Genomic DNA, 20,118 nt, shown 5'->3' with positions numbered 1-20,118 from the left:
CTGGGAAAACAACTTCTGAAAAGACACAAGCTCAGATCCCCTTTCCTCAAAGAGAAGACCTGTCATCCCTTGAGGTAACTGATCTTCAGGAACTTGGGCCTCACACGCTCCAAAGGGGACCCTGTAGGGAATATCTATGCCAGTGGCAAAAAACCTTTCCCACTTTTGAAAGCCTGAGACCGCAAGCTGCTGCACAATAAAGTGGGGATATCATTGGTTCCCACAGAACCTATTGGTATGAAGGACTCCTACACACTGAGGCCAGAGATTTCAAACCTGGTGCCTCTAGGAGAGTGGTAGTGCCTCAGATGTACAGTGAGCTCCTACTCACTTTGGCCCATGGCATCCCCCTAGCTAGGCATCTTGGCCAGACTAAAACTTGAAGTAGGTTGGTCGCCCAGTTCTACTGGCCAAACATGTCCCAGAAAGTAAAGGGGTTCTGAAACTCCTGTTGTACCGGTCAAGCCAGTGGCAAGACAGGTAGCAAGCCAAAGACTCCCTTAATTCCGCTACAACAGTTGTGGTCTCCTTTGAAAGGGTATGGGTTGACATTGTTGGCCCCCTTGACCCTCACCTCTCCCTCACCTCCTCTCTAACAACCCTAAAGATGGGCCTGTTGAAGGATTTGTCAGACACCCTCACTGCCCAACAGAAAACTGGATGCAAGCATTCCTGGGGCAGTATACTGAGCTCTTTTCCTTAACCCCTTGTCAGACAACTTTATTGGCACATGATGTGGGTACTGGGTTGTCTTCCTGTCAAAAACAAAAGGTACAGGCAATCTGACCAAGTTAAAGAAAGCATCGAAGCTGAGGTCAGCATGATGCTGGATTCAGGGGTGATTGAGCCCTCAGAGTCTCCCTGGGTCAGGCCTGTGGCCTTAGTCCCCAAACCTCATTCCAAAGGAGGTAAACCAGAGTTCAGGATTTGTGTGGACTAACAGGGGTCTCAATGCAGTTACCCAAACTGATGCTCACCCTCTTCGAAGAGCAGATGAACTGATTGAAAGGTTGGGCGCAGCTACGTTTCTCACTACCTTTAACTTAACCTCAGGGTACTGGCAGATTGGTCTCACCTCATAATCCAAAGAAAAATCAGATCAGCATACACGACCCAAGATGGGTATTACCAGTTTTGAGTGATGCCATTTGGTCTAAAGAATGCCCCTGAAGCCCTCCCAGAGGCTGGTGAACAAAGTCCTGGCCGGGGTGGAGTCTTGTAGTGTAGCAAAAAGCTGCTTTCTATAGCTCTACTTGGCAGGATAACCTGATCCACCTTGGTAAGGTACTTGAAGCGCTGCAGAAAGCAGGTCTCACTATCAAGGCCAGTAAGTGCCAGATAGTACAGGGATCAGTTGTATACTTGGGCCACCTTGTAGGTGATGGCCAAGATCCAGATTATTCTGGACTGGGAGGCTCCAACAACCAAGACTCAAGGCAAGGCATTTCTTAGCTTGACTGGGTACTACAGGAGGTTAGTGAAGGTGTATGGTACTATTGTGGCACCCCTCACAGAATTGCGCTCCAAAAAGCAACCAAAGGAAGTAAACTGGACAGTGAGCCGCGAAAATTATTTTGCAACTCTGAAGAAAGCAATATGCTCAGCAGCCATTCTAAATGCTCCAGCTTATTCAAAGCAGTTCATTGTGCAGACTGATGTCTCTGAGCATGGAATAGGAGCAGTCCTATCCTAAAACAATGATGATGGCAAGGACAAGCCTGTTGGTTTATTAGCAGAAGGTTACTCCCCAGAGACCATGGTTGGAGTGCCATAGAGAGTGAAGCCTTTGCTGTTGCTTGCTCCCTGAAGAAGCAGAGACCCTCCCTGTTTAGGTCTCATTTCCTTGTTCAATCCGACCACAGACCTCTCAGAGGGCTCATGCAAATAAAAGGTGAAAACCCCAACTGTTGAGTTTGTCCATCTCCTTATAGGGAATGGACTTTACAGTGGAATACAGACCTGGGACTGACCATGCCAATGCAGATGACCGTTACAAGTTCTTCCACTTAGACAGTGAAGACTCTCTTGGGAAAGGTTAGTCTCATTCTCTTTTGTTTTTGAGATTGGGGGTTTGTCTGGTAAAGTGCCACTTTTCAACGTAGTCGCCCCTATTTTTTGCTAACCAGTGCTGATGTAGTTGATTGGTATTTCACTGGGTCCCTGCTAACCAGGCCCCAGCGTCAGCGCTCTTCACCGTAAAAGTAAGCAAATGTTCAATTGTAACCCAGTTGGCAAGGACTTTGAAGCCTCTGGCCTTGATATGCTAAAAGACTAGCCATCCTGCTGGAGGAAGTGTGAAGACAATCGGCCAGAGCAGACATTGTTTCTGACCTCTGGGAGCATAGACTCCCACTTGCAGGGTTCATGAGTGAGAGGTGAGAAACCCTTCTGTGGTGGTAGGCTGGTAGGGCTTCAGGGGGCACCTCTAAGGTGCATAGAAGAGCCCATGCGCTCAGAGGTCAGAAACAATGCCTGCTCTGGCAGAAGGTCTTCAGACCTTGTCTGGCAGGATGGCTAATCTTTTAGCATATCAAAGCCAGAGACTTCATAGAGTCTGCTGCCTTTGATATGTGACAACGGCTTCCCCCAGGCCTGGGGACTGCCACCCTCTGCCCTAGGGCCCATTTGGCACCAGAGCAGGTGGGAAATCAGATAGTCAGAAGGCGTATCACACTTGCAGGCTAGGCACATCCCTAAGGTGGGCCACCTGAAGTGAACAGCAGAAGAAGGGTGTCACAATCTTGGTTTTGATGAAACTCTTGGTCAGAGTTATGTCCACTTCTCGCAGGAAGTTGTCATATGTGATGTAGGCACCCCAGGGGTTGATAGTCCATTGACTACTACTCTATACACCCATAAACACTCCCAATATCAATAATCTGAAAGAGACACGTTAGTGATAGATTCCTTACCTTAGAATATCCCCAGGCGTCAGACTGGATCCGAAAATTTTTGCGTAGCAGTACCCTTGCGCGTCGGTAGGCGTCGTCTGTGGCTCCGCGTCCGTCGTCGGCGACGTGGGCACCGTGATGACGTCGTCGGAGTACTTAGACGCCGCCTCCGCGTGCTGACGTCAGTTATTCTTTTTTCCGCGCCAGCAAGCGCAGATGTGGAAAAAGCAGTACTTCTAGTCACTTTTTGACTAACTTTTTGGATCTTTTTGATCATCTTTTCGAAGTCGAACGACTCCGGTCGGTGCCATAGGGATGCCTAGATTTAAGCACTGTGAGGATTGCGACCGCACGATGTTGGTCACGGATCCTCACCGTCGGTGTCTCCTCTGTCTCGGCGTCGACCACGACGACGAGGCCTGCACCGACCGCCGGGCCCTGTCTTCGAAAGCCAGGCGGGAGCGGTCCCGCAGGCGACTCGAACTCCGGCAGTCGGCCCTGCGCCGCAAGAGGTTCCGGTCCCGGTCCCGGTCCCACGGGAGGTCGAGGGACAGGTCGCGGGGTCGGAGCCACCACAGCTCCGGGAGTCGGCATCACTCCTCCGGGTCGAAGTCGTCGTCGGGTAAGAAACACAAGAAGTCGAAGAGGCGTCATCGCTCTTCTGACTCCCCACGACGCTTGCGCAACGAGGCCAGGGGTTCGGGTGACACTCCCTGGTCAGAGGGTCCTCAGACCCCTCCCAATACTCCTCGTCACCCATCCCCTGATAGTCACCTGACGGACTGACGCCGTGGGGGTCGCAAGGTCCACCAGCGACGACCCGGATCCCGAAGCGGGTCCAGTGGGGTCCCGTGGCGCCGGGCCCGAAGGCGCCAGCGGCGTTGGGACCGTCGCGGGCGTCGCGGCCTGCTCCACACCCTCCGGTCCCTGGGCAGGACACGACGCTGGGAGAGATCGAGCGCTTCCTCATGGCCATGACGAACCTCTCTTCCCCGACGGGTTCCGCGGCGCCTTCGGCCCCAGCGGACCCGTCTGGGGTCCCTACCTAGTGGGTCGGGGGCTTTGGCCCCGACGCTGCCGGTGCCTTATGGCCCGGCGCCGCAGGGCCCCACGGTCGCGACGCCGCCGGCGCCTTCGGGCCCGGCTCGCAGGGCTCCACGGTCCCGACGACGCTAGCGCCTTCGGGCACGGCGCCACGGGACCTCACTGGACCCGCTTCGGGATCCGGGTCGTCGCTGGTGGACCTTGCGACCCCCACGGCGTCAGTCCGTCAGGTGTCACCTCCGGCGCCGTCCCTGATGCCTCCCTCGCTCGGGTTCCGGCGTCAGAACGGCGCCGCTGGGCGCCGCTTTCCACGCCGCTTGGGGAGTTTACCTTCTATGAACCGGCCTCATCGTTTGACGACCCTGACTATCAGGGGATGGGTGACGAGGAGTATTGAGAGGGGTCTGAGGACCCTCTGACCAGGGAGTGTCAGTCTCAAGAGGACTGGACAGGTGGACTTGGGGATGCCAGTGGTCTGGACACTTCACCAGACACTGGTTTTGTCTCACCTCCTACCGTGGCTTCGGAGGAGGGGGCAACCTACAGCGTGGTGTTGATGATGAGCTCCCCGTCATGGCCGTGAGGACTAACCTCCTCACTGAGGTCCTTAAACCGCAGTCATGCCCCACAGAGCCTCTGCTGCCGTTTAATGAGGCCTTGACCGACATTCTTTTGGGCACTTGGTCCAGGCCCGCTACAGGTTCGCCCGTAGATAGGAACGTGGCCAGACGCCACTGCCCGGCCCCGGGCGACCCAGTTTTCCTGTCCACACACCCCACCCCCGAGAGCCTGGTCATCCAGGCATCCACTTCCCAGACCGCATTCCCGTCGGCTCCGCCGGACAGGGAATCCAAGAGGTACAAGCAGTACGGTAAAAAGGTCTTCTCCTCCCTTAGTCTGAGACTGCGGTCTTCCAACACCGCATGCCTCTTGGGCCGCTACACCCACTCTCTGTGGGATACGGTTGCGGAACTGCTGCCAGAGTGTCCGTTGGAGGTACGGGCCAAACTCGGCCAAGCCCTTGTGGAGGGCCGGGATGCAGCCAAATATTCTATCTGGTATGGGCTGGATACCACCGACTCACTAGGCAGAGCCATGGCAACGACGGTGACGATTAGACGCCACGCCTGGTTGAGGTCCGCCAACTTTTCGGCCGATGTCCAAAACACTGATGGACATGCCGTTTGATGGCCGTCGCCTTTTTGGCGACAAGGCAGACCATGCGCTTGAGTGCTTTAAGGACTCCAGGGCTACGGCCAAGTCCTTGGGCCTCTTGGCCCCGCGCCAGCAAACGTGTGTCTTTCGCTCCTTTCGTGGCCAAGGAAGGGGCGCCCCCACACGTGCCGCCAGCCACGTGCCGCAGACTAACATCCAGCGCGGTGGCGGCCGTGGTAATCGCCGTGGAGGTGGTCGGGGACAATGGCGAGGCCAGTCCACACCCTCCCCCGCAGCATCCGCCTCTAAACCCTCCAAGTCCGTGCTTTTCGGCCCATGTGACGCCAGTGGGGGGAAGGGTTCGCCATCACCACTCTCACTGGCGCACTGTCACGTCGGACAGGTGGGTGCTGCAGATCGTCCAAAGGGGCTACTCCCTCCCCTTCGAGACGACTCCTCAAGCCATGCCACCGCAACACCACCGCGTATCGGGGACCATTTGCGGCTTCTGCAGGAGGAAGTTACGGCCCTCTTGGCCAAGGGGGCCATCGAGCGCGTTCCTGGGCCAGAAGTAGGACGTGGTTGCTACTCCCACTACTTTCTGGTACCCAAGAAGGGCAAAGGGGGCCTACGCCCTATCTTGGACCTACGGAATGTCAACGGCTTCCTCCGGAAGGAGAAGTTCAAAATGCTGACTCTGGCTCAGGTCTTAGCTGCCCTGGACCCAGGAGACTGGATGGTAGCGCTGGACTTGCAGGACGCCTATTTCCACATCCTCGTCCTGCCGGCCCACCAGCGCTACCTGCGGTTCACGGTAGGCCACGAGCACTTTCAATTTACCGTGCTCCCCTTCGGCCTTACAAGCGCCCCACGGGTGTTCACGAAAGTGATGGCGGTGGTCGCAGCTCATCTGCGCAGGTTAGGGGTTTCAGTCTTCCCCTACCTAGGCGACTGGTTGTTGAAGGCGGGCTCGCCCCAGACAGTCGTCAGTCCCCTCCATACGACGGTAGACCTCTTGCACCAGCTGGGGTTCTCCATCAATGTGCCGAAGTCGCACCTGTGTCCCTCTCAGAAGCTCCTTTTCATCGGAGTGGTTCACGACTCGGCGCAGTTTCGGGTTTACCCACCCGAACAGCGGGTTCAGGATATACAGGCTCTGATTCCAATCTTTCAGCCTTTATCCCGAGTTTCGGGCAGGTTGACGCTGCGGCTTCTGGGGCTGATGGCTTCCTGCATCCTTCTGGTGCATCACGCCCGATGGCGGATGCGGGCTCTGCAGTGGGACCTGACCTGAAGTTTCAGTGGGCCCAGCACCAGGGCAACCTGTCCGACCATGTCCTGATCTCGGAGGGCACTGGGAGACAGCTGCAGTGGTGGCTCACATACCGCGATTGGGTCAGCGACAGATCCCTCTCCCTTCCCCAACCGGAGCACGTAGTTGTGACTGGGCTGGGGAGGCCACATGGGAGAGGCGGAGATCTGAGGCCTCTGGTCTCCGACGAAGTCCCGGCTCCATATTAACCTTTTGGAGCTGCGGGCGATTCGTCTAGCACTGAAGGCATTCCTCCCCTCTGTCCGGGGGAGTGTAGTGCAGGTGTTCACGGACAACACCACCGCCATGTGGTACTGCAACAAACAAGGCGGGGTGGGGTCGTGGACCCTCTGCCAGGAGGCTCTGCGCCTCTGGCAATGGCTAGAACATCAGGGCATGACCCTGGTGTTTCAACACCTGGCAGGTTCTCTGAACGCCAGGGCAGACGAACTCAGCCGCCGGTGCATGATGGATCACGAATGGCGTCTGAACTCGGACGTGGCGCAAGGTCCCTTTCTGCAGTGGGGAGAGCCTTGGTTAGATCTATTCGCCACCGAAGAGAACGCGCAATGTCATCAGGTCTGCGCGTTGGAATTTCCAAGGCGGCACTCGCTCAGAGACGCTTTTCGTCGCGAGTGGAGTTGCGGTCTGTTGTACGCCTTTCCGCCTATACCACTTCTGCCCAGAGTGCTGAAGAAGATCATGCGCGACCGGGCACAAGTCATCCTTGTGGCTCCGGACTGAGCACGAAGGTACTGGTATCCCGAGCTACTCAGTATGTCAGTCTATTCCCCAGTTCGTCTGCCTCTTCAGGAGGACCTTCTGTCGCAGCAGCAGGGGACGGTCCTCCACCCGAACCTGTCCAGTCTCCACCTCCATGCTTGGAGATTTAGCAGCAACAGTTGAGGCCATTTGACTTGCCTCCTGAAGTCTGTAACATCATTCTGGCAGTCAGGCGTCCCTCCACAAAGTCGGTATACGCCTGCAGGTGGAACAGATTTGTGGCATGGTGCACAGCAAAGGCTGTGGATCCTCTTTCTGCCCCTCTTTCTGAGGTTCTTCTTTTCCTTCTTTCTCTTGCCCAGCAGGGCTATGCTCTGGGCACTATCAAGGGCTACCTTTCTGCTCTTTCAGCCTTTTTGAGGCTGCCTGATCAACCTTCTTTGTTCAAGTCCCCTATTGTTAATCGATTCTTGAAGGGCATCACACATACGCACCCTCCTGTTCCCTTTGTGATGCCTCAGTGGGACTTGAACTTGGTTCTTACTTTTCTGAGGTGCGCTCCCTTCGAGCCACTTCACAACTGTCCTCTCCGCCTTCTTACTTTGAAGACTGCCTTCCTGGTAGCCATCACCTCTGCCAGGAGAGTGAGTGAGCTCCAGGCTCTATCCTGTAAACCTCCTTTCCTTTCGGTCCATCCGGACAAGGTTGTGTTGCGGACAAGGCCCTCTTTCCTGCCCAAAGTAGTCACAGCCTTCCACATCGGGCAATCCATTACCTTGCCCACCTTCTTTCCGCCTCCGCATCCCTCAAGAGAGGAAGAGAGGCTCCACCGTCTGGACCCAAAACGTGCGCTCTCTTTCTATCTGGATCGCACACGCCAGTTCCGGGTGGATGACCAACTCTTTGTTGGGTACGTGGGCGCTAAGAAGGGAAAAGCGGTACACAAACGGACCATCTCGCGGTGGATCATATTGTGTATTCAGGCGTGCTACTCCTTGGCTAAGAAGGAACCCCCTGTTGGGCTGAGGGCTCATTCCACTCGAGCCACGGCTACTACTACTGCCTTGGGCCGAGGAGTGCCCTTGCAGGACATTTGCCAGGCGGCTACGTGGGCCTCGCTGCACACGTTTGCAAGACATTATTGCCTGGACAGCCAAGTCCGGAGGGATGGCTTCTTTGGCTGTTCCGTCCTCCAGGACTTTCTGGTGTGATTATTGGTTCGCAGACCCACCACCGGGGTTGGTATTGCTGGGTATCTATTCTAAGGTAAGGAATCTATCACTAACGTGTCTCTTTCAGATGCACAAGTTACTACTTGTGTAACGATATATCTGTGAGAGACATTAGTTAGTGATAGATTCCTTACCGACCCACCCATCCGCCCTGTTCTGCGAACCGATATCTAGGGTTAAGGTCATCCCCTTTCAGGGCCCTAGTTTCAAGGCACCAGTGTTGGTTTTTAGCATAGCTCTGCATTTCTGGTGCGGAAAAGCTGTGTCTAAGAACTGACGTCAGCACGCCGAGGCAGCGTCTAAGTACTCTGACGACATCATCACGGCGCCCACGACGCTGATGACGGACGCGGAGCCGCAGACGACGCCTACCGATGCGCAAGGGTACTGCTACACAAAAATTTCCGTATCCAGTCTGACGCCTGGGGATATTCTAAGGTAAGGAATCTATCACTAACTAATGCCCCATACAGATATATTTTTACACAAGTAGTAACTTGTGCTTTAGGGGTCCCCTTGCCACCAGACAGACTGATTTGTTTACCTGGGATCCAAAGAAGGACTAAGAAGAGCAGGCATCCAGAGAACAGAGGACCTGCACTGAACTTGGCACCAAAACCTGCCTGGCTGTCAAAAAGACTGACTCATCCAAAAGCTGCTCATCCTCCTCAGACCCTTGGAGGCCTGTCCAGCACTGCAGCAACCACTTAGCATCTCCCTTGGGGTGGAGGATAAATGCTCCTGCATCTGCAGGCCTTGACCACACGTGTCCAGCTGGCCGTTGTTCCCACAGAGGGAGCATCATTCCAGGAAGAGGTTTTCGTCGTTCTAGGAAGGCTGCCCGTCTCTCTACGGAGTTCTGAGACACTAGTCCCTTCACGACCCCCTTGTACCAATACCCTGGGTACCGGAGCACTTGCAGCAACTAAGGCTTGTTAAGTGTCCAGCACAGATGCTACAGTCGTCAAAAATGACCTACACAATGAAGGACTTCAGGACTGACGAGACTCTTGCCGAGAGTGACCCTGCTATTTGTTCTCTTCCTCTCTAAAGGTCTGAAAGAGAACCGTGTAAGCCTCCAATGCAAGTGGCCAGCCAGCCAAACACCTCTGCATCAGAACCGCCCAGCTCATTTTTACGACATCTGACTGCACCTCGTTATTCTATAGACCCTCATGAGCTGAACCCCCCTTTGGGTTCTGCAGGACTTGTCCTCAAAGTCCCTCTTTGCAGCCTTTGTTTTCAGGTGCTCATTGCTTTCTATGGTATAGCACTCCAAGCTACCAACTCATCCAGCACCTCTGTACCCGGACACACCAGGGCAGGTAAACGGAAAATACTGGTGGTTCTTTGGACCTTGGCCCCCGAGAACCTTAAGTTCCAAATGGCACCCCCAAACTGTGACTCCATTGTATGTTTGCAGTAGGTTTGTTTCCTCCCAAAGTATAACATTAGCACATTCAAGGTTATACCTCAAAAACCGTTATTCGTGCATTATACTGTTTTGTTGTAAAATCCATAACTCCAAGAGTACCTACCTGATTCCTTTGATCTTGGAGTCTAAAATATATAAAAATCTGTCTTGTTTTTATAAATTGGTCTCAGATTCCTTCTTGAGTGTGTGTTCCATTTATTGACTCTGTGTGTGCAACAAATGCTTAACACTCACCTCTGATAAGCCTAAACTGCTCAACCACACTACCACAAATAGAGCACTTTGGATTATTTAGGTATGCCCTTTAAACCAATAAGAGTAGTCTGGAATTTTTGCATGGTGTGCCGTTACTTGTTTCCAGTGCAGGGAGGACCTGGCTTGGCAGTTCGGGCTGGAATGTTCCAATGAGGCACAGGGTCAAGACTGGTTTGCATATGTCTGGGTTCAAACTGGAACGGCATGGTGAGCAAAAAAGCGATGGATTTAGGCCCAGATCTCTATACTGGGGTGAATGTATGACATTGTTCTGCATTCTGTCCATCAATTGTTGTTTTTGCATGTGACCTTACATTTGCCCACTGCATAAAAAGCCAGCTTCCTTCAATATCTTTGATACAGAGCCGTATGACTGTATTCTGTTGCTGACTCTAGAGCCGATGGGGGGCATTCCTTGCAGGCCAGAACCTTTCCCATAGTTCTGTGGGCTAGGACATGGGGATGATTGGGAGGGGTCACTGACTCTGATGAATAGCACCCCCTAGATTTCACAGAGGACACCTGGTGCGAAGATTCAGCAGATGTGAGTGATCTGGACCCCCAGATACCGGTTTGTTCTGTCCACCTACAGTGACTACGGAGGAGAGAGCCTCATTTGCTATTGTAGTGAACAGGACAGCTGAGTTCCTGGACCTTGAGCTGCCCTCTGTGGCTGTCAAGATGAGCATCTTGACTTAGGTGCTTCAGCCTGGAGTAACTCCATCCGAACTGCTTCTCCTATATGAGTTGGTTATAGTTTCCTATAACCAGGCAATACCATTATTTGCTTGTGAGTGGAAGCTCCTAGAAATGACAGCTATATGTCTCTAGCTGTAGGTGAAATCTTAGCATATATTCAAAGAATTGCCCATCTCCAATCCCATAAACCTCTCACGCTCCCTCAGTGGTCAAAAATCTATCATCTGATCAAAAAACCTTCTTGCTGCACTTTATCCCTAAAGAAGGAAAAAACATATGTAGGAAATATGAGTGCATATATACAAAGTCCAGATCAGATGAGGATAAATTCATTTTTAAATCTGCCTTAATAACATATTTAAAAAACCAACACTGCAAGAAGGACATGCATAGTTGATAGAATAAACTCTGCAAGGAATTCTTAAAAAGACCTTGATAGCATTTTAAAAGAATTCACCAATCCGACGATGTGTATCTCCACTATCCCAGCGGCGCAGGCGTTCTGTGATGATCTTGCAGTACACTTAGAACAAAAGATCAATAACATTTCAAATAATGTAGCATTGACAAAACTAGCCATCTGGAAATCTTAGCTAGTACTCGCCCTACCACCTGGGAGTTTTCTAATCCTTCTGTCTGTGATCAAGTATTGGATCTGCTTAATAGGATCAAATCAGGATCTACTGTGGATCCCTCCCCTACATTAACGTCACCTTGGCTCCAATATTTCTTGCTCCTATCACAGACCTATGCAACCTTTCATTTAATTTGGCAACGCTTCCCATTAAATGGAAAGCTGCTCGGGACAGACCCATTCTCAAAAAAACCTATAGCTGACCCTACAGACCTGTAGAACTACAGACCAATATAATTGCTCCCTTTTCTCATGAAGGTTACATAGACTTTGGTAAATCAACAATTGGTATCTTGTTTCAGAATCCAACTCCTTGTTGGATTCCTCCCATGCAGGCTTTCGTGCCTCTTATAGCACGGCGTCCGCTTTAGTGGAGGCCACTGACAATCAGACTGGCCTTGGATCAGTGAAATTCGGCTTTGCTGATTCTCCTTGATCTGTCAGCTGTGTTTGATGCCATTTCCCACTCAAAGTGGTAAAGCTCTGAAATGGGTGGAAAACGTTTTATCAGAGCAAACTCATGCAGTACAAATTGATGCTTACAACTCTCAAACTATGGTCTTGGATAAAGGGGTGCCGTAGGGGGCAATTCTGAGCCCTACTCTCTTTAACATTTATGTGGCTCTCCTGGCCAAGCTTATCAGGTCATAAAGGTTCAATACGATTTTATACGCTGATGGCACCCAACTTGTCATCACTATGGATTCTAATCTGGAATTTACCAAAATCAAATTTAAAAATTGTATAAATTGCCTCCTGGATGACCGCTCATTTTCACCAGCGTAACACTAGTAAGACAGAAGTCTTATGCTTTGGGAAGGCGTAATCAGTCTGGTCTACGATTAGTGGCAATCCGAACTGGGATTGTCCTTGACTTCCCAAGAAATTGTACAAAATGTTGGTGCCCTCTAGGACGATAATCTATCCATGAAGGAGCATTTTAAATCTATCTTTGGGACCTGTTTCGGCCTGATGTGCATGCTTAGGAAAGCCTTTCACTTCGCTCCTTTTTATTCAAGGGAAACCCTAGTCCAGGCGTTGATAGTGAGCCACAGGGACTATGGGAATTCTCTTATGGAGCGCAATGTGAAGGCCTTTCTTCTAGCCCTCGGGTGGCTAAAAACACCGCAGCGCGCCTTTGTAATATTCCACTAGGATCTCCATTCGCGCTTTATTATGTTCCTTTCACTGGCCTCCCTTCAAAAGTGTGCAATTTTAAAACGCATGTGTTAGGTTTTTTAATCATTGCATGGAAAGGGACCATGTTATCTTAAAAACAATTTGCAGCAATATATCCCAGCACACCAGCTCAGATCCAGTGAGCTACTATTGCTGTACCCCAAAAGTATTCGTAGAGCCACATATGGTGGAATTTGTTTTGCTTTTTAGCTCCCAAACACTGGAATCAGTTACACTTACCTCTACGTTCTTGCTCAGACTTACTCTCTTTTAAGAAATCCCTGAAAACTTGGCTGTTTGATCTTTAATCATCTTCTGGAATTGTGACCTGTATTGACTGCTAGGGCACTGAGAGATCCCCTCTGGGATGATTTGTGTGCCATCTGTGCAAAAGGATATGTGCTCCTGATACGCAAGCCACGTACAAAGGGCGCTCTTAAGAATTATTTGTGACTGCCTAATCCTAGATATCACACACCTGTCTCACTATAAACAGGATAGAGGGTGGGAGCCATCTGCCCCTCATTAGCAGGTTTAACAGTGGGATGTTCATGTGTATCCATTTAAGTAACCATTTTTCCCAGTTCTCGCCTTCATCAAGCCAATGCACCGCATATTGTAAATGGGCAGCTATATTATATAGAGATCCATATTGACAAATTACAGTCCTTCACTGTCCCATTCCTGTTTTAGTGTGGCTAGTTTCACCCTACTTTTTCCATCCCAGAGTAGTTCAACTAATAGTCTATTAAGCTCAACAAGATTTAGTACTAGCTACTTTGCAGCATTTACAGTAGTGTGGCAAAACAAAAAAAAATTATTTTGGTCAGGGCGACTTTCCCCCATTGTGGACATTTTAAGGCTATTCCACAATTGTATAAACGATCAAAGAAGTACACCACCCTTCCCATATTTAACGTATGACCCTCCACTTTATCATGTGTGATCTAGATGCCAAGATATTGAATATTTGTGATTACTCATGTCAAACCCACCTGTGCCAATGGTCTGATGGCTAATGCAAAAACAACAGTTGATGGACAGAATGCAGAACAATGTCATACATTCACCCCAGTACAGAGATCTGGGCCTAATCCGTCGTTTTTTTGCACTCCACACCACCCCAGTTCAGACATGGCCATATGCCAATCAGCCTTGACCCTGTGCCTCATGGGAACAGTCCAGCCCGAACTGCCAAGCCATGTCTTTCCTGGACAGGAATCAAGCATCCTAGGACCGGTTTCTGGCTATCAGCCATCTTCAGCCAGGATAGCTTGACTCCAGTGGTGTGGAGAGCATGGGACTCACGTCTGAGCATACCCATCCCACTCGGGGTGACCAATGCAAAAACAACAGTTGATGGACAGAATGCAGAACAATGTCATACATTCACCCCAGTACAGAGATCTGGGCCTAATCCATCGTTTTTTTGCACTCCACACCACCCCAGTTCAGACATGCCATATGCAAATCAGCCTCGACCCTGTGCCTCATGGGAACAGTCCAGCCCGAACTGCCAGATCATGTCTTTCCTAGACCGGAATCAAGCATCCTAGGACCGGTTTCTGGCTATCAGCCGTCTTTAGCTAGGATAGCTCGACTCCAGTGGTGTGGAGAACATGGGACTCACGTCTGAGCATACCCATCCCACTCGGGGTGACCAATGCAAAAACAACAGTTGATGGACAGAATGCAGAACAATGTCATACATTCACCCCAGTACAGAGATCTGGGCCTAATCCATCGTTTTTTTGCACTCCACACCACCCCAGTTCAGACATGGCCATATGCCAATCAGCCTTGACCCTGTGCCTCATGGGAACAGTCCAGCCCGAACTGCCAAGCCATGTCTTTCCTGGACAGGAATCAAGCATCCTAGGACCGGTTTCTGGCTATCAGCCATCTTCAGCCAGGATAGCTTGACTCCAGTGGTGTGGAGAGCATGGGACTCACGTCTGAGCATACCCATCCCACTCGGGGTGACCAATGCAAAAACAACAGTTGATGGACAGAATGCAGAACAATGTCATACATTCACCCCAGTACAGAGATCTGGGCCTAATCCATCGTTTTTTTGCACTCCACACCACCCCAGTTCAGACATGCCATATGCAAATCAGCCTCGACCCTGTGCCTCATGGGAACAGTCCAGCCCGAACTGCCAGACCATGTCTTTCCTAGACCGGAATCAAGCATCCTAGGACCGGTTTCTGGCTATCAGCCGTCTTTAGCTAGGATAGCTCGACTCCAGTGGTGTGGAGAACATGGGACTCACGTCTTAGCATACCCATCCCACTCGGGGTGACAAATGCAAAAACAACAGTTGATGGACAGAATGCAGAACAATGTCATACATTCACCCCAGTACAGAGATCTGGGCCTAATCCATCCCATGCTCTCCGCACCACTTGAGTCAAGCTATCCTGGCTGAAGACAGCTAATAGCCAGAAACCGGTCCTAGGATGCTTGATTCCGGTCCAGGAAAGACATGGTTTGGCAGTTCGGGCTGGACTGTTCCCATGAGGCACAGGGTCAAGGCTGATTTGCATATGGCATGTCTGAACTGGGGTGGTGTGGAGTGCAAAAAAATGATGGATTTAGGCCTAGATCTCTGTACTGGGGTGAATGTATGACATTGTTCTGCATTCTGTCCATCAACTGTTATTTTTGCTTTTGTCACCCCGAGTGGGATGGGTATGGTCATACGTGAGTCCCATGCTCTCCACACCACTGGAGTCAAGTTATCCTGGCTGAAGACGGCTGATAGCCAGAAACCGGTCCTAGGATGCTTGATTCCGGTCCAGGAAAGACATGGTTTGGCAGTTCGGGCTGGACTGTTCCCATGAGGCACAGGGTCAAGGCTGATTTGCATATGGCCATGTCTGAACTGGGGTGGTGTGGAGTGCAAAAAAACGATGGATATAGGCCCAGATCTCTGTACTGGGGTGAATGTATGACATTGTTCTGCATTCTGTCCATCAACTGTTATTTTTGCATTTGTCACCCCGAGTGGGATGGGTATGCTCAGACGTGAGTCCCATGCTCTCCACACCACTGGAGTCAAGCTATCCTGGCTGAAGAACGGCTGATAGTCAGAAACCGGTCCTAGGATGCTTGATTCCGGTCCAGGAAAGACATGGTTTGGCAGTTTAGGCTGGACTGTTCCCATGAGGCACAGGGTCAAGGCCGATTTGCATATGGCCATGTCTGAACTGGGGTGGTGTGGAGTGCAAAAAAAAGATGGATTTAGGCCCAGTTCTCTGTACTGGGGTGAATGTATGACATTGTTCTGCATTCTGTCCATCAACTGTTATTTTTGCAATGGTTTGATGGCTAACACAAATAGTAAAGATGACAGCGGGCAGCTGTAGGAGGCTGGTTTAGTGTATGGTGCACACTTATTTAAGTGATGCACCTTGCACTAATACAGACAACCCTTGTGTTGATTTTAGGGGTCTTAGGCCACCATAGAAAGCTCTCTAAGTATTAGTTGTGGAGAGCATCCTTCAGATTTACTTAAGAAGGAGTGTTAAGCAGCTTGTATTACCAGAAAGAATCATATAGTGTAGGTTAAACGAAAAAGAACCACACTGTGTAGTTCTAAAAATAAGTATATTTACTGTACACACTCACTAACACATTGGTATATCTCCTACTCAGAGATATCAACACAATGCACACAATATTTCAAACACAAACAGGTAAGTAAGCACAAATACACTGTGGTCACCAGGGGGAGACCAAACCATATACTTAAGAAGTGGAATGTGAACTGGGACCGAAGTCGGGACTTGGACCAGAAGACTCAGAAGAGCTGGGGACCCACAAAACCACCTGAGGTAAGTACCCAGGAACTCCACGGAGGCTGTGTGCAGAGTGGAAACACAGCGGCGTACTCAATGCAAGTCAAGGGGAATGTCGCAGTTGCAGTTTCCAAGAAGAAGGACCCTTCCCAGTGGACTCTGAAGAAACCCAGTGGAAGACAGAAAGTTGGAGAGTCACCCCGCACATGGATACCCCAGGAACCAGGATATCTACACCAGGGAAGCCAGGTGCATAGGTGCGAAGTGATATCGGAAACCGCCGTAGACCACAATAGAGGACTTCAGAGAAGATGCCTCCGGCGAAGGTGTAAAAGTCCGGTGGAATCCAAAGATGGATTCTGGAAGAGAAGAACCTGAAGCAGAGGGGACAGAGTCTATGCCACTCGGAGGTGACCATGGGGCACGGAGGAGCAATGACCACCAATGACGAAAGATGCAGGAGTGATGCCGGTGACCTTGTCACTGCAACTGTGAGGACCTGTCGATGCTGTGGAATACCAGGAGACGTTCACAAGCTGTCGCATGGCGGAAGTCAAGAACCAGGGGGTCGGTGTCTGGCGGTCGCATCAACAAGCCAAGGCAGCAGCAACAGATGGGGTAAACAATAAAGGTGCAACGTTGGGACCAGCAAGGTCCAATGGACTCACCAATTGCAGGAGAGTTCGAGCAGGACCCGAGCAAGCAGGGAAGCCCACTGTGGCGAAAGAAGACCCTCAAGAGGACCCTTAGGCCGAAGGCACAGGAGTCTCAAGAGGACCTCGAGCAACTCACCAAACAAGCAGGCGCAAGATGCAGTCAGATGAAGATCTTGGCAGGAAGAGATGCTGGAGGCTGGAGCTTCTTGTAGCCTCAAGATCTCTGGAGGACAGAGTTAACAAGCCTTGGTAAAGGCAAATCGACGCGGTGCACTGTGTGTTCTGTTCCAGCGGTTCTGACGAGTGATACTGGCCTCAAAATTGCTGAGAGGACAGGGCAGGGCCTTGAGGGATTTGCAGAACCACCACCTGTGTTACTTAGCCTTTCAAAGTATGTGGGACATCAGGAGCATCATACCAGTCAGCTTTGTTGCGGTGCCTGCAGATTCAGGGGAGTGACTCCTTCACTCCATGAGAGAGATTACTTTGGTGGCCTTGATTCCCACAGGCCTATAGATGAACCTGGATGAAGCACAGGCCAACACGACGAAGAAGACTGGTAAAACAGCGAAAGCAGTAGTCTTCTTTGGTGCAGTCTCAGTTCCAGGCAAAGTCCAAGGTGCCCAGATGGTCGAAGTTGAAGTGTTTCGGATTTGAATCTTGTCCCACGGCGAATCTAAAGAGCCACCCAAAGGTAAGCCCTTAAGTACCCTAGGGAAGGGAGATAGGGACGATTCAGGGGTACCTCCCAGAGGAGGGGCTGGACAGTTGGGAGGATACTCCCATGTCCTTTTTCCAGTTTCGCGCCAGAGCAGGAGCCAAGGGCTCCCTGAGCTGGCTCAAACTGGAGTATGCACGGAGGGCACCAAATGTGCCCTTGAGAGCAGTCTGGTGGTGCTAGCAAGCTCCCCCACCCCAGTCCAATACACTAAGTCCTGTCTGGGAGGTGGTCACTCCTCCCTGTGACAGGAAACCTATTGTTCTACCTTTCCCTGCTCATGCAGGGCACCCTCACACTCATGACCTAGTACCCTGCCTTCAGGATTGAAAGGTGTGCTTTAGGGGTGGCTTATAGGATTTAAGTGCAGTGACCTCAAATACAATGAAACTTATATCCGTTGAAAGTGGTACTAGCACCGGCTTACACATGCTGCAATGGGAGGCCTGTAGTTGCAGTTCGGGTGGTCTCTCATGGGTGGCATAATACATACTGCAGCCCTTGGGAATCCCCTTGTGTACCTCTGCCCTGGGTACCTCAGTACCATGTACTAGGGACTTACATAGGTACACCAGTAGCCAATTGGGAAGGTACCAAAGTGCTTACCATAGTCAATTTAGGGCCATATGTATGAAGGCAATTTTGCGATCGCAAACGCCGAAATTCACCGAATTTCGGCTTTTGCGATCGCAAAATAGCTAAGTGGAATGTATGTAAGCAAAACAGCCTCGCAAAATAAGAAACTGCAAATTTGTGGTTACCTATTTTAAGATTGCATTTAAGGAATCGCAAATTGCAATTCCTTAAATGCAATGTATGAGGCCCAGAAGAAGTGCAATTTGGTCATAAGGAATCGCAAATTACCACCAACTTCAAGTTGGTGGTAATTTGCGATTTCCTTGAAAAATGCACTTTTTTGCATTTTTCAAAGTGCTATATGACACACATACATGCCCTTAGGGCATGTCTGTGTGCCGCATGGGCACTCATGCACATTTCAGGGGTGCAACAGGGTGTCCTTTTGACACCCTGGCACCCTTGAAATTGCATTCTCAATTTGCGATTCTCTAATTGAGAATCGCAAATTGAGAATGTCTTCCCATTCATTCCTATGGGCCTCTAGGCCCTTAGGAATGAATGGGGAGGTATAACTTAATTGCGAATTGCAATTTGCGATTCCCAATTAAGGAATATGTAGGATTCGCAAAATGATTTGCAAATCCAACATACATAGCATTTTGCGATTCTCAAATAGCGATTCTCTAGAAATCGCTATTTGAGAATCGCAAAATGTAACTTTCATACGTATGGCTCATAGGGAGGAAGCACAGTGACTGGGCTCCTGATTAGCAGGATCCCAGTCAGAATAGTCATAAAACAGAATAACACCAGCAAAAAGTGGAAGTAACCATGAAAGCAGAACCTACTTTCCTACAGTAGCCCTACCTAGTTCCTCTTCTTAATTCAAAGTGTTCGGAAACCACCTGCCCTATTCCCAGCGTTGCCATGGGCCTAGTGTATGTCAATTGCACACATCTTACATCCTTTCTTCCCAGTCCTGCATAATGCTACACCTACTATAAATACGCCTGATTCACACATCAAAGGTTTGTTCTATATCTAGCAATGCTAGACCGTGTTCATCTTCTTCCAACTGTGGTGTGTGAAACACATGCAACAACCTGCATGAATTGTTTCTGCTTAGCATAAAACCACACTGATCTTCGTGTACTAGGTCTGGAATAATCTCATTAACCTGGCAGTAAGTATCTCATTAAGGATTTTCACATCCACATTTAGCATTGATATTGGACGGTAAACATATACCTCCTAGTAGGTCTTTATATGGTAGTGGTATTAGAACTATCAGTGCTTCTTCTGCTGTTTCAGGTAGCAATCCATTTTCAAATTCTTCCATGTATACCTGTGTATATATAAGTCTTTGTGGTGGGAGCTGCTTTGTTAATGTAAGGAGTGTACTGGCGCAAATGTGTAGTCGAAGATATAGTGGTATGGGCAACTTCGATCAGATTGTTAACTGACCTTCTTAGCAGTGGACCACCATGAACACAAGATACTGGTTTCAGCACACCATTAGGTGTAAACAGTATTAAATGGGAACAGCATAATTTGGTGCTTTCAAGATGCAGGGAGTGCAGCATTAATGGAGAGGTGGGCTCGCACAACCAATCTTATAAACTGTGTTCAACTGTGTATTAACCAGGAGTGAATATCCTCTGACTTGCAAAACAGGTGTGAGATAGGGAGTAATAAAAGGTGAGTAGTGCAGGATTGTCACTTGATTAATTTTGAGTTGTTTATTTTTGTCAATGATTACCATAATATGAATCAACTAGTATTTGACATGTTACATGTGAACTG

At 50.2% G+C, this 20,118-nt stretch overlaps 1 protein-coding gene across 2 annotated transcripts in view; it reads left to right on the top strand.

Annotated features, from left to right (window-relative positions):
• Positions 1-20,118, top strand: part of KIF16B (kinesin family member 16B) — a 1,618,961-nt gene that overhangs the window by 1,517,042 nt on the left and 81,801 nt on the right. The gene's annotated exons all lie outside the window — the stretch shown is intronic.

Source organism: Lissotriton vulgaris, chromosome 6, assembly GCF_964263255.1.
Source record: "Lissotriton vulgaris chromosome 6, aLisVul1.2, whole genome shotgun sequence".
Taxonomy (NCBI): Eukaryota; Metazoa; Chordata; class Amphibia; order Caudata; family Salamandridae; genus Lissotriton; species Lissotriton vulgaris.
This window is presented reverse-complemented; position numbering and strand designations above follow the sequence as displayed.